Source organism: Euphorbia lathyris, chromosome 5 (assembly GCF_963576675.1).
Source record: "Euphorbia lathyris chromosome 5, ddEupLath1.1, whole genome shotgun sequence".
In the NCBI taxonomy this organism is placed as follows: Eukaryota; Viridiplantae; Streptophyta; class Magnoliopsida; order Malpighiales; family Euphorbiaceae; genus Euphorbia; species Euphorbia lathyris.
In genome coordinates, this window is record NC_088914.1 from 15,738,340 (window position 1) to 15,766,231 (window position 27,892).

The 27,892-nt window shown below is 43.2% G+C and overlaps 1 pseudogene; it reads right to left on the minus strand.

The window, feature by feature from the left end:
• Nucleotides 1-269: 269 nt before the first annotated feature.
• LOC136229689 (putative receptor-like protein kinase At3g47110) lies at nt 270-27,717 on the minus strand (annotated as a pseudogene).
• Nucleotides 27,718-27,892: the final 175 nt, after the last annotated feature.

The following is a 27,892-nucleotide window of genomic DNA, read 5'->3' on the forward strand; positions in this document are numbered from 1 at the left end:
CAGGCAACCTGCTGCATAGGAATGTTCACATGCACCTTAATGACCAAGTGAATTTGATCATTCGCCGTTAGATCTAGGCTTATTAAATCTAAGCATCGTGATGCTTTGAATCTCCACCTTCGGATTCTAATAAGCCCAGTTATAACGGTGAATGATCAAATTCTACATGGTCATTAAGATGCATGTGAACAAGACTGACCCTCCGCATACCCTCTTCCCTTGCTCCGCCACTAGCTAACATCTAATAGTTGCATAATACATGTTTGAATTCATCCGTATATTCGAACTCCGAGGAAATTGCTTCTAATGAAGTGCAATTCTTTAGCAACATCCCTCATTTTCATTCTCTCTTGTGGTGATTCTGTTGAACATGCTACTCCTATTCTGAATACTGAAACCAAGCAGTCCTTCTCCTTACTACCCGTCTGGTTTACGTTCTTACTAGACTCGCCTTGAACATGTAATTCAGTCTCCAAATCTGGTTTTGCCATGGCAACTGGTGTTTCTTCCATTCCTCCTAGATGAAGGGTTGGATCCGTGATTTCAGCAAGTCCATTCGGCAGCGAATTCTTCACCACGTTGTGGAGATTTAAATGATCTTCAAACAATTTATCTGTTGGCCTTCTTCCTGAAAACATCTCCAACACAAGGATTCCATAACTATAAATGTGTTGGAATTGGGCCAAAGCGGACAATATCTACATGGTATTGGACCAGGGTGTTATAAAATATATAACAAGAAGAAGATTGGCTTAACTATTATATACCTGGAGGTGCATAACCGATAGTTCCACGCATTCCTAATGAGCTGCTGTAGCTTTGAGATATGTCCAAACATAGCCTCGCCAAGCCGAAATCGCTAACATGAGCAACCATTTCCTTATCAAGAAGAACATTGCTGGGCTTCAAGTCACAGTGAATGACAGGAGTTTCACAAAGGTCATGAAGATAATGCAATGCAGTTGCTACATCAATTGCAATATTCAGTCTCTGCAGAAGATTCAAACATTCTGACTGATTATTATCATTGATGTCGCGATGCAAACACTTCTCCAGGCTTCCTTTTTCCATGAATTCATAAACTAGAGCTTCGAATTCATTGCGCTTGTAATCAATGCTGGAGCAGAATGTCAACAGCTTAACAAGATTTCTATGCCTAACCGTCCTTAACACTTTGCATTCGGCCATAAAGCCTTTAGAAGCACCGATTGTTTCCAGTTTGAGAACCTTAATAGCAACATGTCTTGCCAATGGATTGACAAATCCTTTGTAGACTGAACTAAAGCTTCCTGATCCAATCAAGTTTTCTGTTGAGAATCCACTCGTTGCATCAAAAAGATCCCTGTAAGATACCTTTACGAGACTGTCCATTTCTTCGGGTGCAGCAGCAGCAGCAGATCTCCTTTTCTGTTCTCTTCTTCGATAAGAAAGAACAACAGCCAAGACTAATAGGATACAGAAAACTGCACAAGGAATTGTGATTGCTAACTTAAAAGCAATAGACTTACGCTTCTTCGTTGCATTTGATGGGCATTTTGGTTGATGGAGTTGCAGCACACCGCCACAAAGCATATTATTGCCCATCAATGAAACTGCACTTGCATTTCTGAAAACTCCTCTGCTTGGAATCTCACCCACAAGATTATTGAATGAGAGATTTAAATAAGACAGAAACTGCAAACTTTGCAGGAAACCTGGAATTTCTCCGGTGAGGTTGTTTCGTGAAAGGTCTAATTTTTGGAGGCCTTTCAAAGAAGCTAGAGATGAAGGAAGCGTTCCTTGGAAGGAATTTCCTTGCATGTAGAGATATTCCAAACCTAAACAAGCCCCAATTGCTGCAGGAATTTTACCGGAAAGTCTGTTTCCGGAGACATCCAACCGATTTATACTTGTTAGCTTCCCAACATCTGCTGGGAGTTCACCAGTTAGTGAATTATGTGATAAGTTGAGTAATCTAGATAAGGAAAAGAGATGCAAAACCTCATTGGGTATAGATCCATTGAGGTTATTTTCTGAAACATCCAAATACTGTAAAATTTGACAGTTTTTGATGCTTGTAGGTATACTTCCTTCCAATTTGTTTCCCCGAATGGAAAGTAGAGACAATTGAGTGAGATTACCTATAGAGGACGGAATTTGACCTGAAAATCTGTTTCCTCCAAGAGCCAACCCTTGGAGTTATCTGATTGTCGCTCAATAAAAACGAGTTCAGTTCAACTGAGAGATTGGCTACAGAATTGGGCAAAACACCTCCAAACTGGTTTACATTAAAATCTAGTATCCTTAAATTGCTGCAATTTATTAAAGATGTTAAAAAGGCCAAATCGGTTGAGGAATAATTTCCTAGAAAATTATCTTCAAGATTTAGCCATTGAAGGCTTTGTGAATCTCCCAAACAATTCGGGACATGTCCATCCAAATAGTTTAAAGAAACATCGAATATTTCTAAATCAGAAATACTACAAAGGGAAACTGGAATGGATCCAGAAAATTGATTATCAGATATACCAAACTGCCGAAGATTCGAGAGTGAAGAAAGGTCTGTGTTGTCTGGTAAAGTCCCGTTGAACTGATTCGAAGCAGCTGAGAAGAGAACAATAGAGGAGAATTAAAAACAGATACCGGTAATTCACCGGAGAGCTTATTTTGATGAACCAAGAAATGTGTAAGCCTTAATCGCCCGAATTCATTAGGAATGCTTCCATGCAACATATTTTCTTGTGCACCGAAGTATCTAAGGAATGAAAGGTTGCCGACGGAAGCTGGAATTTCTCCTATCAGATTGTTCCCTCCAGTCCCTAGGTTTTCTAACTTTGACAAAGAACCAAGCGTAGAAGGAAGTTTTCCTGTTAGATTGTTCCTTTCGAGAAACATAATCCTGAGTCGAGAGCAACGAGTTAGGTTGATCGGAATTTCACCTTGTATTTGTTGAAGGAATGATTTGATAATGATAGGAATATGGAGATAGACAGATAAGTAATAGGCACAATAATGAATTGAATCAGCTTAATGATTCTGGCTCAGAGGCCTTATATTTATAGTGAGCCAATAATAGTTTGTATAGGAATACAATACATAAGTATAGTCGTATTGAAACTCTACCTAGCTAGGAATACAGACAGAGTGAAACTCTAACTAGATAGGAATCTATTTACAGAGATAATTAGAATATTATCTCTAACACCCCCTCAAGCCGATGGCGGGCACGAACAAAGAGGCGGGAGCGTAGCATCGTGAAACGAGCCGGAGCTAGCGGCTTGGTGAGTATGTCTGCAACCTGATCATCGGTTGGAATAAATCTGACACTGAGAAATCCTCTGTGAACTTGTTCACGAACAAAATGATAGTCTAGCTCAATGTGTTTCGTGCGAGCATGAAACACTGGATTTGAGGTGAGATAGATTGCTCCAACATTGTCACACCATAACTGAACCGGGGTGGGTAATGGAAATCCGAGATCGGAGAGAAGAGATTTGAGCCATAGCAGTTCGGCAGCGGCATTTGCTACTGCTTTGTATTCGCTCTCCGTTGAGGATCTGGCTATTGTGGGTTGCTTGCGGGTCTGCCACGATACAATGCTGGATCCAAGATAGACACAAAAGGCACCCGTGGATCGTCGATCATCAGGACACCCTCCCCAATCACTATTTGAGTAGCAATGGATGTGCTGTATTGGTTTGACAGACATGACTATGCCAAAATCTGATGTACCCTGAACATAGCGTAAAACCCTCTTGACTCCTTTCCAGTGTTCATCAGTTGGACAGTGTAGAAACTGACATAATTTGTTAACTGCAAATGCAATGTCAGGACGAGTGAATGTTAAGTATTGAAGTGCCCCCACAATGCTTCTATATTCATCTCCAGAGGTTAAGCTGGTGCCTAGCTCCTTTGACAGTGTTGGTGTGGTGGCCATGGGCGTTAGTGTGGGCTTGGAGTCAATCATCTTCACTCTGTCGAGGATGTTAGCCACATACTTGGCTTGACACATGTGAATGCCATCCTTCTCATATCGGATCTCAATTACAAGAAAGTATTCTGCTTTGCCAAGATTGCGAATGGGAAACTCACGTTCGATGGCTGCAATAGTGTTGGTGATGTGTGCAGGGTGGTTCCCTGTTATGAGTATATCATCAACATAGCACAGGATGTAAGTCTTTTCAGTATCGGTGCGTCTGATGAACAGAGAGTTGTCAGCCTGTGACATTTTGTACCCAAGAGAGAGGAGGAATGTTCGAAGACGAGTGAACCATTCTCGCGGTGCTTGCTTCAATCCATAGAGACTCTTTTTGAGAAGGCAGACATGATCCGGTCGGTCACTATCCCGAAACCCTTGCGGTTGTTCCATATATATGGTTTCTGATAAGTTTCCATGGAGAAATGCATTGGAGACATCTAGCTGATTGACGAACCAGTTGTTTGCTGCTGCGATGGCAAATACAGACCTGATGGTTGTGGCTTTGATTACTGGACTGAATGTTTCTTTGTAGTCAATCCCAGCTTTTTGAGTGAATCCCCGTGCTACTAAGCGAGCTTTGTGACGATCAATGGTTCCGTCAGACTTCTTCTTTGTACGAAAGAGCCACCTGGAGGTGATGACATGCTGATCATGTGGTCTTGGTACAAGTTGCCATGTGCCATTGTCCAGAAGAGCTTGAATCTCTTCAGACATTGCAGTACGCTATTCTGATTATTTGTTGGCTTTACTGAAGCATGTGGAATCCACTGTGCCATTTGGATGTGTAGCTAACAGTCCCTCAAACCTTCCTCTTGACTGAAGAGATGACTGTCGAAGTTGCATATAATGTTGTCGTGGACCAATCAGCGGTGCATTGCGAGGCCTGGGCCTTTCAGGTGGAATAGGATCATGTGGTGCAATTTCAGGAGGAGGAGAATCTGTTTGAGGCATGATGTTCTCCTCATGAGGAACTGCATTCTGTATTTCCGGTGTGATGATGTCCGCAGCATCAACTGGAGTGTTAGGATCATTCTGAGGAACAGGTGTTGATGCAGCAGTGACCACTGGTGACAGATATTGAGGTGGAGCTAAAGGAGCACTATTTGTGGCTTCAGAGTTAGGAGGAGTAGTTGGGGTTCCAGGATGAGGTCCAGGTGTGATGGGTGCAGAGTATGGAACCAGGTTAGAAGAAGATACTATAGGGTTGGGATTAGAGAAATTACCTGGATACGGGCCGAGTAGAGATGGTAGTTGACACGATGTGCTTTCCCCTGAGTTGCTAGATGAAGGTGATGATGCAGTGATTGTTGATGCAGGAAAGACTTCTTCATTGTGCTGCACAAACTTGCAGATGTATATGCGTCCGGTGGCATATTCAAGACAGATATCCCCGGAATGATTTTCTGATGGACCAAGGTAGACACATAGCTTGGAGCGAAAATCAAATTTGTGCTGATTGTATGGACGAAGAAGGGGATAAATACCACTGCCAAAAATGCGTAAGGCCTTATAGGCAGGTTGTTTCTTGTAGAACAAGAAATAGGGTGACTTGTTGTTTAGGATTTTGGTGGGTAAGTAGTTAATTAGCCTAATGCTGTGTATCATGGCATAGTTCCAAAATTTTGGAGGTAAAGATGCATTGGCTAGAAAAGTAAGGCAAGTGTCAACAACATGTCTAATTTTCCTCTCAGCTATACCGTTTTGTGCATGAGTGTGAGGGCATGCAATCTTGTGTATAATGCCATGGCGTTTGAAAAAAGGTTGTAGTTTTTGAAACTCCCCCCCCAAGATCAGAGTAAATGTTTTTAACCCTTGCACTATACTGATTAGAGATCATGGCATAAAAATCACACAAGGTTGAAAAGACATCACTCTTATTCTTTAAACAAAAAACCCATCCAAATCTGGTGAATTCATCAATGATCATTAAAAAATAACGGTGGCCAAGACAAGAAGCAACTGGAGCTGGCCCCCAAACATCCAGATGTAAGTTTTCAAAAGTAAATGTGCTAGAGCGACTAATAGATGGTAAAGAGCTCCTAGCAAGCTTGCCTAATGGACAAAAAGAACATTTGCTAACTGGTTTTGAAGAGGATAGATTGTTTCTTTTGAGAACTGAGCTGACTGTCTGATTTTGACAATGTCCAAGCCGTGCATGCCACCTTTCAAAGGACACCTTCTCTCCAACTAGCGCCTCCTTCAGGGTGGGTGTAAGCACATAGAGTCCATCTTTACTCGGGCCCCGTAACAGGATTTCCCCAGTTGTTTGGTCCTTCACAAGAAAATGGTTAGGCCAAAATTCAAAGAAACATGAGTTGTCACGGGTAAATTTTTGAACAGATAGTAAAGATTTGGTAAGCTTGGGAACAAGTAGGGCATCATTAATTTTCAAATTATTGATATTTGAATTTCCAAAGTGAGAAATTTGCAAACCTTGACCATTGCCAAACTGAACTGTATCATATCCTGGATATGGCTGCATTTGTTGGAGTTGAGCTGGATTTGCCGTCATATGATTAGTTGCTCCTGTGTCTGGGTACCACGGCTGATTAGGACCCATGAATGGATTCGGTGGTTGTTGCCATGCCATGTGCGCTTGTGGGCCAGGATTGTATTGTGTTCTTGAATTGTTCTTTGGTCTTTTGCATTTGTCAGCCCAGTGGCTTGGATCACCACAGTTGTCGCACTTGCCACTTCTTCTTTTCTTTGGATTCTGCTTCTTTGCTTGATTTGCTTCCATGGTGGATACATTGGCCTCAGGCTGAAGCAGAGTTGTCTTTCTGGTTGATTGAATCATGCCCTCAACTATCTTCAAGCTATGCAAAATCTCTTGATAGTTGATGTTTGTACCGCTGTAGACACCGAGTCGGAGGACCTGTGACGAAAACCTGAAAACAAGATGGTTGAAGCGATTGATTCCGGAAGTTTTGAAAAAATATATAAAGAATAATAAGCGAAGGAAAATCGGCGGCACGGGACGTGCGCTCGGCGTCCGTCGGACGCACCGCGAGTGGCACGCTCTCGACGTCCGAGCAATGCCCGGGTCCGGTGGCACGGTGCGCGCTCTCGTGGACCGCTGAGCGCACGCGCCCGGTAGCGCGAAGCGCGCGTTCGGCGGCCGCGACGTGTGAGCGTCCGACGGCGCGGAACGCGCGCTCGGCGGCCGCGGGGTGCGCACGCCCGACGGCGCGAGGCACGCCCTGAGGGTCGTCGGGCGGGCGCCCAACCACGTCGGGCGAACGCCCAACGACCGTTGGGCGAACGCCCGACGAAGGTTGGGCGTGGGCGCCCAACCTTGCGTTGGGCGCTCGCCCAACGCCGTTGGGCGATCGCCCAACGATTGTTGGGCGATCGCCCAACAAGGTTGGGCGGTAGCCCAACACAAGGTTGGGCGGCCGCCCAACCCCAATGGGTGACGCCCAATTTCCTTTGGGCGTCGCCCATTGGTCCGGGGACCCGTTTGCCTATAAAAGGCACGGATCCCCATGAAAAAAAGGAGGAGGGGAGAGGAATTTAAGGAGAGCTTCTCACACTAGAATATTTTTCTAGAGAGAGGAAGTTGATTTTTTTAGGAAAAAACATTTTTTTTTCCTAAAAATTGAAAATCTCTAAATTTCCTAAGTTCAATTTTTACTAAATTTTCATAAAAAACGGGAGTTCGCGGTTCGTGGAATCAATCGGCTTCGACGGTCAGATACCGAATTCAAGGTATTATCCGAGGACTAGACTCTTTATTTTATTTAATTTATTCTCTTCTTCTATTTATTTTTTTATGTTATAGTTTCTATTCATTTAGTTATTTATTTATTTTGTCACACTTTATTTAATTAGCGTATTTATTTTATTTTCTTTTTGTGTTAAAAAAAATTCGGTTTTGTTTTAAAATAAAAAACCTCGTTTGGATATCCCAATACGAACCGTGATCCGATAAAAAGGTAGTTCGGGTATCGAAAACGTTGTAATTATAAGTTTTTAATTTAAAAGAAATTTTCAAATAATGTTTTAAAATAAAAACATCGTTTTAGGAATTTCCGTTTTCGACTATGATCCATTTTTGGTAGTTCGGAAATCCAAAACGATTGAATTAGATTTAATTTAAAGCTTTTGAATAAATCTGGAAACATTTAGGAGTGTTGCTGTAATTTACCAATTCTGTCACTAAATGCTGTTTACCGACGGATTTTCCGTCGGTAAATCTGCCAAAACGTAAAAAATACCATTTCAGTCCCTTTTTCTCAAGTTTTAAGCTTTTAATCCTTAGTATATATATGTATAGTTATGTAATATATGTCTTTCAAATTATTTTAGATCTTTAGCATATATAATTATTTTAGAATATTAGTATACCATTTTTTATTCCATTTTACAATATAAGTATAAGTATATATATGTATTCTTTTTTTTTATTAATTTGGGTTATGTTTTAAATGTGAGTTATTTGGTATTTTGGGAAATAATTAATATATATTAGTATATGGTATTTTTGGTATTTAAAACTATATTAGGTATGTATATGTATAGTCTTGGAACATTTGGGTTATTTTAGTGATTATTGAATAAAATCATTTTTGGATAAGAATTATTTTCTTAGTTATAGGATTTACTTGCTATTTTCACATTTCTAAAGTATAGATATATTGTACCTATTATTTTCATATACATATAGTTCCTTTTGTGTTAACTCTTACTTTCATATCTTCTTTTTTTGATTTAAATGTATATATATATATATGTCTAAATTATTTTCTTTATTCTTTTGGCCCATTCATGGGTCCATGTTCCAAATGAGTATTATTTGAGTGTGAATATTAGTTTAAAGGGTTTATTATTGTAATTGTAATAGGTAGAGAATCCATTAAGGAAAAATGGGGAAATAAATCACAAAAAGAGTTTTCAATTTAATTATTTAAACTAAAAGGTTTTTTTAGAGATTCTTAATGTAAATAAATAGTGTTTTCTTGACATTTCAAATCGTTTCTTAAAACATCACGCTTTAAAACCTTAGTCCGTTCCAATCGACAGATTAAGCGAGCCTTGTAATTAAAATTGTTTTCATTGTAAATAATAAAGTTTTGAATCGTTTTCTTAAATGATTTGTACAAAATAAAATTGACTTGTATGTTTAACCACGTTTTCTCATCAAAGGTTTTTATCTCAATGTTTTCAAACCCTCGAGTCGTTCCAACGACGATTCGGGTAAAACTTCATCAAACGGGGTTTTAAAACGCACCTAAATCGTTCCAACGGCGATTAAGGTGCGAACCATGTAAATAAACTCGTTTTGGGGGAACAAGTCAGTGTAGAATAAACACACGACATGATTTTTAAATACGGTTGTAAATAAACCACTTCTTTCTCCCCCCCTCTCTGTGTATGTATAACATAAATGGGTGATTCTTTACTAATGTGGCTTTTCAATAATATATGCTCAAAACGGTTTCAAAAAAAAGAGAAAGAAAAGGGTTTCAAATGAATTTTAAACTTAAAGAAGTATACGATTAGTCCGTTATCGCCTAACATGCTGAGTAGGAGGCCGGTGGTTCATAACCGGGCGATGTCGGGGTGCCTAGTAGCCTTTCTTCGGAAAGGAGCTAGCCTTCTCGGCTCGTACCCAAGTTTCCCGAACCCACACCGGTCTCCCGCAAGGGATCGGTGTTCATTTTTCCATTCGTGGGTGGCGACTCTTCCATATCTCCGAGCTCCGGTCCTGCCGAGCAACTTGATTCCACGATTGGTTGCTTTCGGCGCCAATCACCGCTTACGTCGCCATGAGGTTGTCCACCCCCCGGTCCGCCCGGGAGATTAGGCCGCGGCACCTCATCTAACAAGTGGCGAATCTGCTGGGGAAGCGAGAAATTTGATTCCGGAAGGCGTGTATTAAGCCCTTAACGGGGACGGATCGTTTTACTTCTTTTCGTATGCATTCATGTGCATTATTGCAAACCCTTTGGGTAATTTCCGCGAAACCTCTAGTGAGAGTCCATTCATCGCTCGAAAGAGGCTAGTGTAAGTTCCCCCTTACAGTAAGGCGCCAAAGGGTCCCCATCCATTCGTTAGGGGCGAATTTGTGCGGTCCTATGAGGTCCCGCGGTCAGCCGTGTCAGCATATAGTAGCCTTAGAAGTTTCCATAGGATCACCCGTTACTATTTTTGATGTGATAAATGAATCAATTCGTGTTTTCAAACCGCCACGATACGTGTCTAATCCTAAAGTAGGTAAAGAAAATGAGACGATGTGTTAATATATACTCGTGAATCGACATACTAATTACCCTAAAATATCGAAACAATTTGAACTAAAGACGACTTAGTCATCTCATATGAATGAACATGTGCGACCCGCCTTGTCCCTTTCGGTGTCCCGATAAAGGCACATGTTCAGGAAATGTGTTATGACGTAAGCACGTATTAGTATGAATCGGTTCGGTGTTAAGGATAGTTACATCTCGATACAAAAGACTATATTAACAGTAGCCGTTATTCACATTCTTTAAATAAGTTGGGATAAAACGAGATCATGACGAAACGAAAACGAAGAACATTTCTGTCTTGAATGACCCTATCGTAACGTGAAAAGTTTCGCATAAGTAGCCCGTCCCTTTCGAATAAAAGACGAGCTTTTTTACGTTATGCCTCGCGTCGTTCTTAAGAGAAATGGATGTGTCCGCAAAGGTGACTAAGAAAATAAAAGAAAAGAAAAAAAAACTAAACGACCAAAATCATTCCGAGTCTACGATATATTTCAATCCCGAGAGTAGTTAAAGAAAATAAACCAATGCCGTTGAATACGTGTCTCAAACAAGTATATACCCCGTTTAAAACTTTGAAGTCGAATTAAGCCAAACCATATAATTGCGCCATATGGACGAGACTGCGGGTTTTGACTAACGACTCGATCATTTCAACCGTTACCAAAACTGCAAGAAATATGGCCCGATATACGTGTTTGCTTAATTCGCGCCTAAAGGAAAGAGAACGGTGATATCCTCGCCTCGAATAAACATGCGATTCAACGAAACGTTGATTTTCTATAACCACACTAAGGTGATATATCCCGTAGATCGGAAAGAATAAGAGATTGTTGTTAGCCGAAAGATTACCGTGCGCTCAAATAAGACTCGCCGTCTTTTTGTGTAGCAAAATGAGCAAACGAATCCTCGACGCTAAGAACAAACACGTTACGCGATGAGTCCGTTCCCTAAAATAAAATCCAAAAGTGATTCCATCACTAAATAAACGCATGGTTACGTCTCTCGATAGATTCAAAAGATCCTGTTGTAAATCCAAAAATCGAGACACGAATCCACGTGAATAAAAGGGAACGAGTCATGGACGATAACGAATGATTGGACTAGAAGAATAACTCGAACCACGTCTAAAAACTGAGATGCGCTCAAAGGGAGTCAAAACCCGAATTAATGCGTCTCGCGAAAGGACAAAAGACGAGTTATTCCGAAAGTACAATCCAACTTGGTCGATTTCTTAGTGACTGAATGTTGATACGTCAAAACGAACCGTATTGTCTGATGAATGATTTACTTTTCCGCAATAATCGACGGCATCACGCGTCCCCTGGACCGCAATGTGAGCCCAAAACCAAAATCCTAGGAAAGAGACTTGGACCAACGAGTGTGTGGAGAAATAAGGATGGAAGAGAGATGATGTGATGATTGTGATTGTTATCTAACGTTTTCTTTCTCTTATTGCGATCTACTTATGCATTATGTTCGATTTTCGCTAACTAGTTTGTTTGTATAGATTTATATCTTGTTGTACATCAGTCGAGTCAGATTTAAGTTATAATGCATTCTATGCTTAACGAATCATTGCAATCATACCATATATAGCGTTGCATGCTAACCGCATTGCGTGCAGCCATTCTAGGTTTCGTAAATTTAGGACGTGTTTATTAGGAAAGTGAGAAAGAGTCGACCCCAGCGTCGCGTGTCATTCAGGAGGCATACTAGTTATGTCGTGACGTATCCCATACGTCTTTGCCTTATCGTACCTATGTGTTGGGATGCATCCTATGCGTCCTTGGCACGTCTCGCGCGTCTTCACCGTGTCGTTTGTATGCTAGCTAGGAGGCATGTCCATTATGTTGTGACATATCCCATCCGTCTTTGTCTTAGCATACTGTATGTATGGTAGCTTACCTCGTACATTTCTCTCGTATCCCAGGCACTAGTCAGAAGGTACAACCCTTATGTCATGGCGTATCCCATACGCCTTTGTTTTGGCATACCCCGTATGTCACGACACCTCCAATACGTCCTTACCCTGTCAAGAGGCGTACCATTCTCTGGTGGCGTGCCCGCTATATCCTTGCTGCGCCGTGTCATCACGTGTCCACCCGTCATGAGTCCCACCTGTCATGGGGTGATGTATTCCTTGCATCTTTGCTTTGTCATACTCCATGAGACGTAACGCACCCCATGCATCTTCCATTAATCATTCAGACACCGATCAAGAGGCGTACCTATTATGTCGTGACATATCCCATATGTCTTTTCCGTGTTGTGCCTCGTATATTATGACCCATTCCTTGTGTCTCTACCATGTCATTACACACCGGTCAGAAGGTGTACTATATGTGTCATAACGCATCCTGTACATCTTCGCCTCATTCCTTGCGCCAAGCGAGGGGCATGAGTTGCATGCCCCATATGTCAGGGCATGTCAGGTGCTTGTTCACCATGCTATGTACGTTAGATGAAAGGCATACCATTTGGGCCGTGACGTATCCCATACGTCCTTACCTCATCCCATCTTCCATATCGTGAAGTGTCCCAGGCGTCTCCATCACGTCAGCTATAGACCAGTCAAGACATGTACTCGATGCACCGCCGTGCATCGCGTACGTCCGGGTATTGCCAAGGTCGTACATCGCGATAGGTCTCACATGCGTCTTCCATATCAGATACGCTAGTCTAGAGCCATACCCCGTATATCATGATTTGAGTTCTCGCCTTGCGAGGTGCCTGACAGAAGATGTACCCCATACATCACAATGTATCTCGCGTCTTTACCATGTCTCGCATGCCCGTCAAAAGGTCTACCCCGCATGTTGTGATGTGTCTCATATATTAGTCCGGAGGAGCACCTTTAGACCTTGAGGTATTCCCAACGTCTTTGTCATCTTATACTTTGTGTGGGATATGCCGCGCACATCTTTGTCGTCCTCTTTATACCATTAGGGGGTATGCCATGTGCATCGTGGCATATCACATGCATCTTTTCCACCGTGTTTAAGTTATCCGGAGACATGTCCCATGTGTCATGACGTACTCCGCCTCCCTCTATCATGGTTAGGAATACTGTTCGTTAGATATGCATCCTTGCTAGATCCAAACTGTTTGGTGGTCGTACCTCGTTTGTCATAACATTCGCATCGTGGGGAAAATTCTGTTCACTTTTCGCATGGTCGACTCGAGATGTACTATGTGTGTCGCCACATCGCCGATAACTTATCGATAGTTCAAAAAAAGAAACATTGTCATGGCATCGGTTCCTCCCGAGACTCAAATTAACCATTCATCACATGTCTCATACACGTCCTACTTATGTCTCAAGACATACCATGTATGTCGCTACGCCTTAGCCAACACATCTCAAGATTATGAATGGTACCTTGTTCTCAAATAGAACCATAATCTCACGGGTCGTCGTCACCTCCCTTTCGTATCTCAAGACATACCCACGGATGTCGCCACACTATACACAATGACTAAGGGATTCCAAATTACGTTGTTGTATTATCCATGTCCCTCACCTCGTAGGTTGCCATCATGACCTTCGCACGCTAAGACATGCCACGTGTGTCGGTGCGCCGTGCACCTATACTCCAAAGTTACGTGGTTGTAAGATCGAAACCTTAGGGTCGGGTGAACTGTTTCACACGAATCTCGTTTACCTGTCATCATTCGCATCTGGGGAGGTAGTCCATACGTAGCACCTCCGTATTTCAAAATTATGGGCAATACCCTGAGCTTCGAAATGAACCCTTGACTGGTATGTTGTCCACGCTTCCCATTTGTACCTTTAGGTGCGCCATGTGGGTCGTCATAATTACACCATCCCACTGTCCGGACCCCAGGTTCGCATTGACCCTCTGACGTACGCTTCACACGAAGTCATGGTGTCACATCCGCGTTTTAACTGGCACCTTATATGTCACCTCGTCACATCTAATAAATCCATTGCACTAACCTCTTAGCTAGTAGGTCATCCTCATGCCCCATTGGTACTCTCGACTATACCTTGTATATCGACACGTCATTGTACTAAAGTAACCCGCGCATCCTTGGCCTTCTTGAGACACGCTGTCGCATCTTCAAAAATGGGCAAATCGATATGAGACATACCAGGTGTATCATCATATATCGTAACACGTCAGTATTCCAAACATGTGACACTAGTCCTTCGAACACGTATCAGCTTTCGGTGCATATCCCGTATGTCACCGCTTGTGCCTTAGTCATACGTTGGGTCTTGTCAAAATGTGCCCCACATGTCGCCTTATCATTGACAATATTTGTAGCCCACGAATATGTCATTAGGCTATCCAATTCTGGACCGACCTTTGACGCGTGTTTCGTATGTCATCCCTCGCACCTTACTCACATATCAAAGACTGAGTCGTTTATACCATCCAGTCAGGGTTAAGCTTGTGGCACACACCCATATACGCGGTTCGGTACGTCCCGTTCGCATGTCAAATGTCGAGTCACTCATGTCATTGAGTTCCAATCGAATCTGGGGCAAGTTCATATATGTCATCACGTGCATCTTGCTTACACCCCCAATGTCGAGTCATTTGTATCGACAAGTTCAAGTTGAACTTTTGGCCCGTACCTGTCATATAGAGTGATTCATGTCATCAAGTCCAAGTCACACCCTTAGACACGTACCCTATGGGCCGTCTCGAGCATCCCGCTCATACCTTGACACACTGAGTCGTTCATGTCGTGAGGTTCCTGTCAAACTCTTGACGTACGCCCTGTAAATTGTCACTCATGTCTTGAGTACGCCTCAAACAGCGGTTTGTTTATATCGTCAAATCCTCGACATGCTCCCCCCACATCATTGGTACCGTGGTCCATGCGCCCCCAAACTCCGAATAGACTTATTCACGAGTCTGAGACATATGCCCTATGTGTCGTTATTTGGGTCTCGCTCGTATCAGTAGTATCGAGTTGTTCGTACCGCGTCTAAGTCCAACGTTTGGCACTTACCTCTAAGGTCTGGGTTTGCACCTTCGTTGCTCCTCAAATTGTTCATAGTGATAGGTTCCAGTCGAACTATCAACGTCTACCCTGTGTGTCTTTGTTGGTATCTCAAATATCGGTGATGGACCAAATACGTCGTAAATATCCACATAAGATTGTTAGGAGTTCTCATAAAACATATCATCGTCAGGTTTGCGCTATGAAACAAATTAACCTTTGACATATACCAGGTAAGTCATTGTTTCCGTCTCGTTGGTACCTCGATCGGGTTAAGGCCCTCTCATTCTACCAGATGCACCGATGTCCGCAAATTCATCGAGGTATTTGTGTCTCTAGCTTGAGTTAATCCTTAGACTGCACCCTACGTGTCGGTATTGTGTCTAGCTGACACCTCCAATGTTGTAGGAGATACCTCTTGAGTCATCTCTGCGCGTCATCTATGCCCAAGTTGGTCAGTTAACATGTGTGTCGTATGTGTACCCTATCTGTGTCTCGTACCCAGCATGTCGGATTTCCCCCACAACGGTCGAAATCCCGAAATCGAGCCATCATGTCATTCGTGAGTTGTGTATGATTCAATCGTGGGGGCACATCAAACGTGACTCCCATCATGCCTTTTGGCTACCTCTAAGACATACCGTAGGAGTTAAAAATTGGCACATACCTCGTATGTTGACATATGCATCCTATTCGGACCTCGAGTATCAGGTATTCCGTGCTCATTGTCCCATCAAATGATACCCATCATTGTAATAGTTGCTTTCCGAGCTGGCAACTGGCGCACATCACGTATGTCACTCGTGTCTTCCTTATGCCTTAACCTGTTTGAGGCACACCCCGTGTGTTACCATTTTCTGCATAGCACGCCAAGGTTCCGTTGGTACGTCTACGTATTTGTATCTTGGGTTTAAACTAACCATTGACCCACGCCCCATATGCGGTGGTCTCGTCCCGTTTGCTTCTAGTTTAGGACACACCCTCTATGCCGGCCTGTTTCAGGAAACTTATGTTTCCCAGAAAGACGTTTCCCTTTATCAGTATCAATACCAAGTAAACTATGAACAAGTGCCCCGCATGTCTCCGTCACGGTCTATTGGAGTCTCGGACATACCATGAGCGTCACATCAGTCCATGTAACACCGTGTATCTTCGAAGTACGTCATTGCTACCAATGATGGCAATCCCTCACATACACCTCATGCATGGTCGCTTAGGTTGTTCTTTTTAGATCGTGAGTCGTATCAATGTACCAAGTATGTCATTCCCACCACTCAGGTCACTACCCCTCCAATGTATCTACACGTCACGGATATCATCGGGGTACACTCTCATTTACCTAGCGTCCTAGGGAATTCTACTTATCATGAGGGTCGTCTCAATCTCACAAGTGTCAGTCGTGTCAAGCGTCATTCAACATTGTACATCTTATAAAGCATTGCAAGGTAAATTTGTAGGGTTCGTACTAATGTGTGTATAACAGTTGAAATGGTTTCAGGCATCAGCACTTCCAAACAGGTAAGTTAGCACAAACGATCAAAGTACTGCCGACGGCTCTGATAAAAAAAAGAGAAAAAAGGGTTTAGCTCTAGTCAAATCATGTTTATGTTGTGAGAAATAAAGCGCAGACCACGAATCATGCATAAATCATACATCCATCTATAGGAGGCACAAGTAGATAGCTTTAGCATTCGCATCACACGTGCATTGCATCATCAAAATTTATAATGCCTAAAAAGCTCCACTCACCGATCCTTTCTCTTTCCTTGTTAGAAACCCAACTCATGGCCCAGTCCAGCAATTCAAACCACAATCTTGAGAGCCGTGTGCAAGGGGCTTTAGCCAAATACATCTTTTCTGATGAGTTCAAACGTGCTCTTAATGATCCGGAGAATACTAAGCATGAGGGGGTTGAAAATTCCCAAGAGATGATAGGAGATTTCAATCTCAGAGCAGAAATCGAGCGAGTTCTTCCCGATATCCTTGCTTCAGATGAATTCAAGATAGATCTGAAAAGGTTGGTCAGGGAGGTCCTAAGCGAGTCACTGGTTGCGGAGATCCCGAAAGCCGTTGTGGAGAAACCTATTTTCCAGCTCGCGTCACAAGTTAATCCACAAACATTCACTCCACCAAGGGTAGTCTCACACCATATTTCACGAACACAATAAGATCCACATCATTGGGGACATGGGATTACCAGGGTTGTTCGCCCTCCGTCGCCCACTCAGTATAGAAGGGAGGAAAGGGAATTCTCCACTTTCACCCAACCCTTGTTTGAAGTGTTGGAGGGTCTACGAATGCGTGACATACTTCACCCTCTACCAGCCATGGGAGGTCAAACCACTGAATTAGTCAAACGCGGGGGCTGCTGCCACTTCCACCAGAAATATGGTCACGAAACAAACACTTGCATGAGGTTGAAACATGAAATCCAAGATCTCATCGAAGCTGGAAAGATAAGTGATCCAGATCCTTCTCAACAGATGAAGCCTTCGACTTGTTCCTTGAATGGCGAAGTCTACAACGGATTAGGATAATCTAAAGAAGAAGTTCCCAAGATTGAGGACACTTATGAAGTAGGAGAATCTGAAGCTTCTTGAAGTAGCCTGAGAGAGAGGAGTGCACTTGTAGTCTTTATCTTTGTCTTTTATTTTATCTTCTATTCCACAAGATGTTATTAATCTCCTTTTGAATTCAATGAAATTTCGTTTCCGCAAATTTATCCTAAACATACGTACTTACATTTGGTATCTACTCAATTGAGATATTCCCGCTTCTATCATGGCACGGACGTAAGCTCTAGAATATACTTATTACTCAGTACTTAACCACTGAAGAGAGAAAATTAAGAGAGTAAAAAAAAAGAAAAAAAAAGCAAAATAAATCATGAGAAACGATTCCCTGACTCTACGATGATAAGTCGGGCGTAGACCCATTAAACGAAGGGTTCTCACCGGCTTTTGGCATAAAGAAGATTGAGCGACAATCAACAAAGTCCAAAAGAGAGAAAAAGAAAAGAAAATATGGAGCAAGCAACAAGCCCTCAGAGCCATACTTACACTGAGGCACCGACAAAGGTTTCTCCCCCCAAAGGGGGACACAAGTACAGGAGTGCGCCATTTAGAACGAGGCGGGGGCAACTAACCTATCAGCGATAAAGTATTTTGTTCCAGGATCAACGAAAGGGTTTAGACCTATGATGACTCAAAGTTAAACAAAGGAAGAAGAAAAAAGAAAAAAAATGATGCTAAAAAGGCCCTGGGGCAAAGTCAAGTCAATCGGAAGTAAAAGAAAATAAATCAAAAGCTGACGTGATCAGCCAAGAGGCGTCAAGGTGGCAAGAGCGGTTGACATTGTCCAACAAAGGTGTAATCAAATGTACGAGAAAAGCTCACTGTAACGAAGAAAGATCAAATGCGTAGTCAAGTGAAGCCGAAGGCGGCAACAAAGTTCAGAACCTTAATCAATCTCGAGGGAACCGAGGAATCCTTCTCATAAAAATTAAAAAAAAAGGAAAGAAAGAAAATCCCGATAGGTTGAAAATCCGCAAAGGACGGCCTATGCAACAATAAGGGACACCCCAATAAGTGAAAACCCCACGGGGCGCTTATTTGAAAATTCCGGGGTAAAAGGAGAGAGTTAAAATAACCGAAGTGTGAAAACCCGAAAGGGCATGCTTTGGTGACAGTGATTAATAAACCGAGCAGTAAACAATTCAATGTATCTTTGCCAGGTGCTTTATTTAAGCTAGACGATTGCATTTGTAATGAAAACACCCGCATCAATAGACACCCCATCTCAACTGAAATCACCCCAACACCCATAAACCGATCCAAAATCTATAAAAAAGAAAAACTAAAAAAAAAGACTATTCCTCTCTCTCATGCTCTATGAAGTCTGGTTCCTCTGCTCCTATGTGGTCCTCTCAAGGGTCAAACTTCGACCGAAGCGTCTCTCCTCCATAGCTACTCCCAACGGCAGTATCCCTAGTTTGGCGCACACGAAATCTCACCTCGAGTTGGCAGGGGCATACGCTAGCATCAACTTCTAACCTACGCCAAGACGGTAACTTTAATCGGGGGCACGGCCCTACAATCAGATCAACGTCCATCTCACTTCGGAAGCTTCTCCATTAACGAAGGCATCGGGCATGAACTCATCATCAAATGATTAGCATAGAAATGGCCCGTGGATATAAACCCCCTGTGCTATCCGGTATCATTCACAATCAAGAAAGAAAGAAAAGGAGAAGAAAAATTGAACAAAAAGGTTGGATTGAAAACCTCAAAAGAGGCGATCCAAGAAAAAGGAGAGATAGAGAAAATCAGTGAGATATAGAAAAGATGAATTGAAAACCCCTAGGGGCAGTTCATGCAAAAGGAGAGATAGAGAATATCGGAGAGATCCCGTTGAGTTGAAAACCCAAATAGGCAGCTCAGGCAAAAATTAGGGAGAAAATGAATACGTCAAACTCTGGTTAAAAGCGAGAGCCCCTTTGACACGAGCTCATCAAGACCAAATCCTCATCCTTACAACCCTTGGTTTCAAACTTAACCTCGCCCTCATCCTCGCACTCCTTGGGGACGGCCCGAACCATCATTTCTCGATCTGAAGCTACGAAAATCCTCCAAGCCTATGAAAAGGGAATCCATCCGAGTATCTCATCCACATGTACATAGTTTGCACTCCCACATGTCCATACATCCGCATAAAGCAAAACACATAAGCCACACTTATGCACATTCAAACACACGCACAGTCACCTGCACACACACACATAGGTGTTTACATGCATCCATAGACTAGGCTACATTCACCCATCTATATGCATCACTACACGCCTGCAGTCAATTTAGAGACTAGGATCGCTAGAAAGAGCCATTTTACCTGCGGTCGATTTAGAGACCAGGGTTGCTATTGAGCCATTTTGCCTGCGGTCGATTTAGAGACCAGGGTTGCTTTTGAGCCATTTTACCCGCGGTCGTGGACCAGGGTTGCTTTTGAGCCATCTTGCCTCCGGTCAATTTAGAGACCAGGGTTGCTTTTGAGCCATTTTACCCGCGGTCGTGGACCAGGGTTGCTTTTGAGCCATTTTACCCGTAGTCGTGGACCAGGGTTGCTTTTGAGCCATTTTGCCTGCGATCGATTTAGAGACCAGGGTTGCTTTTGAGCCATTTTACCCGCGGTCGTGGACCAGGGTTGCTTTTGAGCCATCTTGCCTGCGGTCGATTTAGAGACCAGGGTTGCTTTTGAGCCATTTTACCCGCGGTCGTGGACCAGGGTTGCTTTTGAGCCATTTTACCCGCGGTCGTGGACCAGGGTTGCTTTTGAGCCATTTTGCCTGCGGTCGATTTAGAGACCAGGGTTGCTTTTGAGCCATTTTACCCACGGTCGTGGACCAGGGTCGCTTTTGAGCCATCTTACTCTCGGTCGTAAACCAGAGTTGCTTTTGAGCCATCTTACTCAAGGTCGCAGACCTGAGTTGCTTTTGAGCCATTTTACCCGCGGTCGTGGACCATGGTCGCTTTTGAGCCATCTTACTCGCGGTCGCAGACCTGAGTTGCTTTTGAGCCATCCCATTAACGGTCGTACACCGAAATTGCTTTTGAGCCATTCTTACCCATAACCAACGTACGCTAGATTCCGAGAAAAGAACATTCATCGACGGCCACTCCGAAGATGACGATGGAAGGAATCAGAGGACGACACCGGAACGCGCAGCGCAAAGGTCAGGTATGCTCCCTCCTACTCTTTACGTGTCTTTTACTTTTATATGTTTTACATTGCATGTGTTATGTTAGCAAAAAACGTTTTCGAAACACACACATCACTGTCAAAATAGAAAAGTAGGGGCAACTGTAGACACCGAGTCGGAGGACCTGTGACGAAAACCTGAAAACAAGACGGTTGAAGCGATTGATTCCGGAAGTTTTGAAAAAATATATAAAGAATAATAAGCGAAGGAAAATCGGCGGCACGGGACATGCGCTCGGCGTCCGTCGGACGCACCGCGAGTGGCACGCTCTCGACGTCCGAGCAATGCCCGGGTCCGGTGGCACGGTGCGCGCTCTCGTGGGCCGCTGAGCGCACGCGCCCGGTAGCGCGAAGCGCGCGTTCGGCGGCCGCGACGTGTGAGCGTCCGACGGCGCGGAACGCGCGCTCGGCGGCCGCGGGATGCGCACGCCCGACGGCGCGAGGCACGCCCCGAGGGTATTTTGGGAAATAATTTATATATATGTATTCTTTTTTTTTATTAATTTGGGTTATGTTTTAAATGTGAGTTATTTGGTATTTTGGGAAATAATTAATATATATTAGTATATGGTATTTTTGGTATTTAAAACTATATTAGGTATGTATATGTATAGTCTTGAAACATTTGGGTTATTTTAGTGATTATTGAATAAAATCATTTTTGGATAAGAATTATTTTCTTAGTTATAGGATTTACTTGCTATTTTCACATTTCTAAAGTATAGATATATTGTACCTATTATTTTCATATACATATAGTTCCTTTTGTGTTAACTCTTACTTTCATATCTTCTTTTTTTTGATTTAAATGTATATATATATATATGTCTAAATTATTTTCTTTATTCTTTTGGCCCATTCATGGGTCCATGTTCCAAATGAGTATTATTTGAGTGTGAATATTAGTTTAAAGGGTTTATTATTGTAATTGTAATAGGTAGAGAATCCATTAAGGAAAAATGGAGAAATAAATCACAAAAAGAGTTTTCAATTTAATTATTTAAACTAAAAGGTTTTTTTTAGAGATTCTTAATGTAAATAAATAGTGTTTTCTTGACATTTCAAATCGTTTCTTAAAACATCACGCTTTAAAACCTTAGTCCGTTCCAATCGACGGATTAAGCGAGCCTTGTAATTAAAATTGTTTTCATTGTAAATAATAAAGTTTTGAATCGTTTTCTTAAATGATTTGTACAAAATAAAATTGACTTGTATGTTTAACCACGTTTTCTCATCAAAGGTTTTTATCTCAATGTTTTCAAACCCTCGAGTCGTTCCAACGGCGATTCGGGTAAAACTTCATCAAACGGGGTTTTAAAATGCACCTAAATCGTTCCAACGGCGATTAAGGTGCGAACCATGTAAATAAACTCGTTTTGGGGGAACAAGTCAGTGTAGAATAAACACACGACATGATTTTTAAATACGGTTGTAAATAAACCACTTCTTTCTCCCCCCTCTCTGTGTATGTATAACATAAATGGGTGATTCTTTACTAATGTGGCTTTTCAATAATATATGCTCAAAACGATTTCAAAAAAAAGAGAAAGAAAAGGGTTTCAAATGAATTTTAAACTTAAAGAAGTATACGATTAGTCCGTTATCGCCTAACATGCTGAGTAGGAGGCCGGTGGTTCATAACCGGGCGATGTCGGGGTGCCTAGTAGCCTTTCTCCGGAAAGGAGCTAGCCTTCTCGGCTCGTACCCAAGTTTCCCGAACCCACACCGGTCTCCCGCAAGGGATCGGTGTTCATTTTCCCATTCGTGGGTGGCGACTCTTCCATATCTCCGAGCTCCGGTCCTGCCGAGCAACTTGATTCCACGATTGGTTGCTTTCGGCGCCAATCACCGCTTACGTCGCCATGAGGTTGTCCACCCCCCGGTCCGCCCGGGAGATTAGGCCGCGGCACCTCGTCTAACAACCGCGCTGAGTTACAAGATTTTGAACAGTGGAGCGATACTCTTCTGCTAAACCTTTGTAAAGGACTGACGGTAGTAGATGCCGAGGATATGTATTCCCTGAGGCAGCCAGATCATCAAGGATGGATTTCACTTTTTGCATATATGTCGTAACAGACATTCCTCCTTGCTCAAGTTCATGCAGTTCGACTCCCATCTGAAACTGCTTGCTGCCTGTAATTAGCCCATAGGCATCCTCTAAGGCTAGCCAAATATCATGTGAGTATTTGAGATATGCAATCTCAGAAAACACCTCTTCGGTGATTGAATTTAGGAGCAAAGTCCTAACCACATTTTCTACATCATCCCATTGAATAAACGATGGATTTATGATTAAATCCGCAGCTGATGTCACAAAACTTGTTCTAGGAATAAATTTGGGTGGTGGTGGTGTTGAACTAAGAATGTGAGGAAGAAGATGATAGGTTTGAAGGGTAGATTCCATGGACATTCTCCATGCTTTGTAGTTGTTCGGGTTTAATTTGATGTTGATATTGATGTTTGTGGGTGGTTGTCTAGGTTGTTCAACATGAGTGGGTATAGGTTCTGGATGGACAGGATTGTTTGTATTATGAGGGATGGATGAAGAAATAAAATTATGTCTAACATTGGTTGACGGTGCATCAACAGTGTTATGAAAAGAATTTGAGAAGAAAGATGGTGAGGGATCATGAGATAATTGAGTATTGTAACAAAACGGTGAAGTATGAGATTCAGAAATAACCTGATTTTTGTTACTGGCTTCAGCCGCCTGATATGCTGCTAGGGCAGCCAGAACTGATGGAGAAAATAGAGTCGGAGGTGTTGCAGATTGTTGTGCCTGAACGGATGGCTGCTGAATCGGAACTTGTGGATTCCGTGTTTGTGGAATAGCCGCCTGATATGCCGCGAGTGCGGCTAGAATTGCAGTGTTGTTGGGTGTGGGTATGGTCGGTGTCGCGGTTTGCATTGGAGCCGCGGAAGGAAGACGGCTCGCGGGTTGGATCGGCGCTGCTGTTGTCATTGGGTGTGCAAACGGTGGGCATGCGCTGGCCGCTTGGAATGCTCTAAGCGCAGCTTCGACTTCCCGGGCCAGCGAGTTCACCGCGATGGTTGCCTCCTGATTTTGCGCAACCTTCGCAGGCTCCCCCCCAGCCATGGTCGTCGGAGGTGCCGTAGTGGGCGCATGGGCGCTGGCTGCCTGAAAAGAATGGAGTGCCGCCTGAACTTCTGGGGACAGCAGATTCACCGCGCCTGTTACGGTTGAGTTTTGCGCAACCTGCGCCGACTGACCCGCAGCCGCAGACGTCGAAGGTCCCGTGGTGGGTGCACAGGCACTGGCCGCCAGATACGCGTGGAGCGCATCGCGGACATCCGCCGGAAAGAAGTCGCCTACCGTCTTCTGTGGTGGCGGAACTGTTGCGGTAGGAGCAGCGGCGGTGGTGGCTAGGAATTCCGATTCTCCAGTGATAAACGGTGAGGTGAATCTCCACCCCGACGATGCAAACGACCCTCTGAGGGTGTCGTTCGCGTTTTGAGCAGCCGCGGGATCAGAAGCCGTGGTTGGTGCGATGGAGATGGCCGCGACGCCGGCAGCGGCGGCAGTGGCTTTTGCGGCGACGGAAGCTTTGTATTGGGAATAGGTTGGGGATTGAGGATGATCAGAGGATTCGGAAGATGCGGAAGTTGATACTACTGATACCATGTTGAATGAATGATTTGATAATGATAGGAATATGGAGATAGACAGATAAGTAATAGGCACAATAATGAATTGAATCAACTTAATGATTCTGGCTCAGAGGCCTTGTATTTATAGTGAGCCAATAATAGTTTGTATAGGAATACAATACATAAGTATAGTCGTATTGAAACTCTACCTAGCTAGGAATATAGACAGAGTGAAACTCTAACTAGATAGGAATCTATTTACAGAGATAATTAGAATATTATCTCTAACAGTATTGTGTTATTGCTGAGCTCTAGAACTTGCAATCGAACCAAATTACCAATTTCTTGTGGAATTTGAGAATTTAAACTGTTGTTTTGAAGGTTGAGGAGCTTCAGGAAACTCAAATTGCCGATAAATGGAGATATGGATCCAATCAGACCCTGTCCTTCTAGCACCATTGATGTCACTCTCTAGTGACGTCGGCTGCAACTGATTCCGTACCACAGGCAAAATGGGAGAGAATCATTCCATGAATCGAAGATTCCATGCGGATCACTAATAATCTCTGCTTTGAATCTTAGCAATGCGAGCTTATCAGTCATATTGCTCCTATGAGCATGCAGTAATTGCACATTGAAACTGAAAAAGATAACCTGAAATAGCAAAAGCAAGCTGTTATTATAAATGTTCATTTTTGGTTTCTAAGATTTTTCCTTTCTGGGCCAATGGCTGAAGTCTTGAACATATGCTAATTTATATAACTTTTTCCAAGTGAATTTGATTAATTTGTTTATGGTTAAGGTGCAAAATGTTTGTGAGTCAATAATAATTTTACTCTTCATGTGGCTGTGCTTTTCCAATTAGCAAGATGATTTTCAAAGTGGGCAACTTTAGAAATACAAGCCATGTGGCTGTGCTTTCAATCTTAATCTTATATATCACGTCATCATCATGGGGGCAGAGACAGGGGAGCCAGGGGGCCCGACCCCTCCGGCCGCCGGAACCACCATGACCACAAATAGTTTCGGCATCCTGTCATCACAAAATTTAAGGTTGTGATGATTTCGGTCCCTTTGTTTCCAAGAAATTTAGATTGGGTGCTATATTAGCATCCAAAATTGGGCCAGGTGCTGTCAAGTGCTCTCTAAATCTAAAATGTTAGGTCCTATCTAAGTCAAAATTTCTATTTTTGGGCCTGTTAGGCCCTCATTAAATCCAAATTTCTAACTTTTTTTGGCCTGTTAGGCTTTTAAATCTAAATTTCTAACTTTTTTTGGCCTGTTAGGCTTTTAAATCTAAATTTCTAATTTTTTTGGCCTATTAGACCCTCGCTAAATCCAAATTTTTTCTATTAGACACCGATTTCGTAAAAAAAAATATTTTACACACCATGTATAAAATCGACCCTCCAACTGAACAATCTTGTATTCGCCACTAGTCGTCATTATGCCATCTTCCCATCAAAATTGAAGTAGAATGTTTTTTTCATGGTTTTGGAAATCGGACCAGACCAGCACGATCAGTTCAACCGGTTTGATTGCAAGCCGGCCATGCATCCTGATGTAGATTGAAATCGACTGAAGGTTTTAATCGTAAATCAACAAAGAATCCGATCTTCTCAAGCTAGACTTGAAGGTTGAGTTAACCCAAAGGATATGAAAATCCAAGCTCTCAATGGAGGCTATTGTTTTAAATTCATCAAAAAAGTTACTAAACATTACAAAGAGGGGAGCTTAAATACTCTCCCAAATAAGAAGGGAAAAGACCAAAAGCCCATTAATAGGGTTTTGGCTAAAACAAGTGCACAAGGGTATAATAGGAAGATAGGAGAGTCCATGGAAGTTTAGTAATAAGATGGTAATGGAAAAACAGTAAATAAAGAGTAACAGAAATTGGTCCCCTCAAGGTGGGAACTTGGAGGAGAAGTATTCTCCTGGATAAGTACGCCCCGCGCCCTAGTGCTACGCCCCGCGTAGATGCGCTCCTGAACTTGGAGACGCTTGCTCGAACTCCTTATGCGTGGCGTCCTACGCAGTACGCCCCGCGTCATTAGGCTCCTGAGTTGGATGGCTCTGGGGACGGGAATCTGCGCGTGGCGCCCAAGGCGTACGCCCCGCGTGTTTGACCTTCTGGGAAGCTTCCTGTTCGAGATTACTATCCACGCCCCGCGTGTTAATGGTGGCGCCCCGTGTCCCTACATGACTTGATCCTTCCCCCATGACAACACTCCCCACGCCTGGCGTCTTGTTAGACACGCCCCGCGTGCCCTCTGTTTTGGCTTGGTCTTCGCTCTCCTTAAGTGGGTTCTCTCGAGTAGCTCCTCGTTGCTCCGGGCTCGGGTCTAGGGATAAGATGCCCTCATTATTCTCCCCTTCTTTGAAAAAGTCGGGCTCCGTCTCGGGTACCTTAGTTGGCAACGATCCCTCCGGCTTCCACAAGCTCAAATCCTGCACGTTAAAAGAAGAAGACATTTTCCCAAGCCAATTGGGAAGGGTTAGTTGGTAAGCGTTGGCACTGATTTTCTTTGTGATCCGGTAGGGGCCATATTTCCTCGGTCTCAATTTGCTACTCGGGGCATGACTAAGTCGTTCCTTCCCCAAGTACACCATCACCTCATCCCCAACCTCAAACTGCACATCTCTTCGGTGTTCGTCGACTTTGGCCTTGTTCTTACTATTTTTCTCCTCAATGCTATGCCGAACTTCTTGGTGCATTTGGTGGTAGTCATTGGCCAAGTTCTGAGCCGCAACACTCTTCTTCTCTCCCTTCAGAACTTCCCCCAAATCAAGCGAATGGTTTGGAGCTTTGGTGTACACAACTTCGAAGGGTGACTTCCCGGTGGTTGAACTCACGGCGGAGTTGTAGGCGAACTCGGCTTGGGCAAGCACATAATCCCACATCTTGGGTTTATCCCGACACTTGCTCCTTAATAAGTTACCCAAGGTCCGGTTGACCGCTTCAGTTTGCCCATCCGTTTGAGGGTGAGCTGTGGTACTAAACTTCAATGTGGTCCCGAGAATAGCCCAAAAAGTTCGCCAAAAGTGGCTAATAAACTTGGTGTCCCGATCCGACACTATACTCTTTGGGACCCCATGCAACCTCACCACTTCACGAAAGAACAACTTGGCGGTGGCGTCATTAGTCTTCCTACACGGAATAAAGTGTGCCATCTTCGAGAATCTATCCACCACCACAAATATGGAGTCCATACCCCGTTGAGTCCTTGGCAGTGTTGGGGTTTAGTGTCCTATAGACAATTGTTCTAGGATACAAACTTAATGTAAATGACTTATTCTTTATATCATTTGTTTAATGAGATATATGTTTTATAACTATATAAAGGCA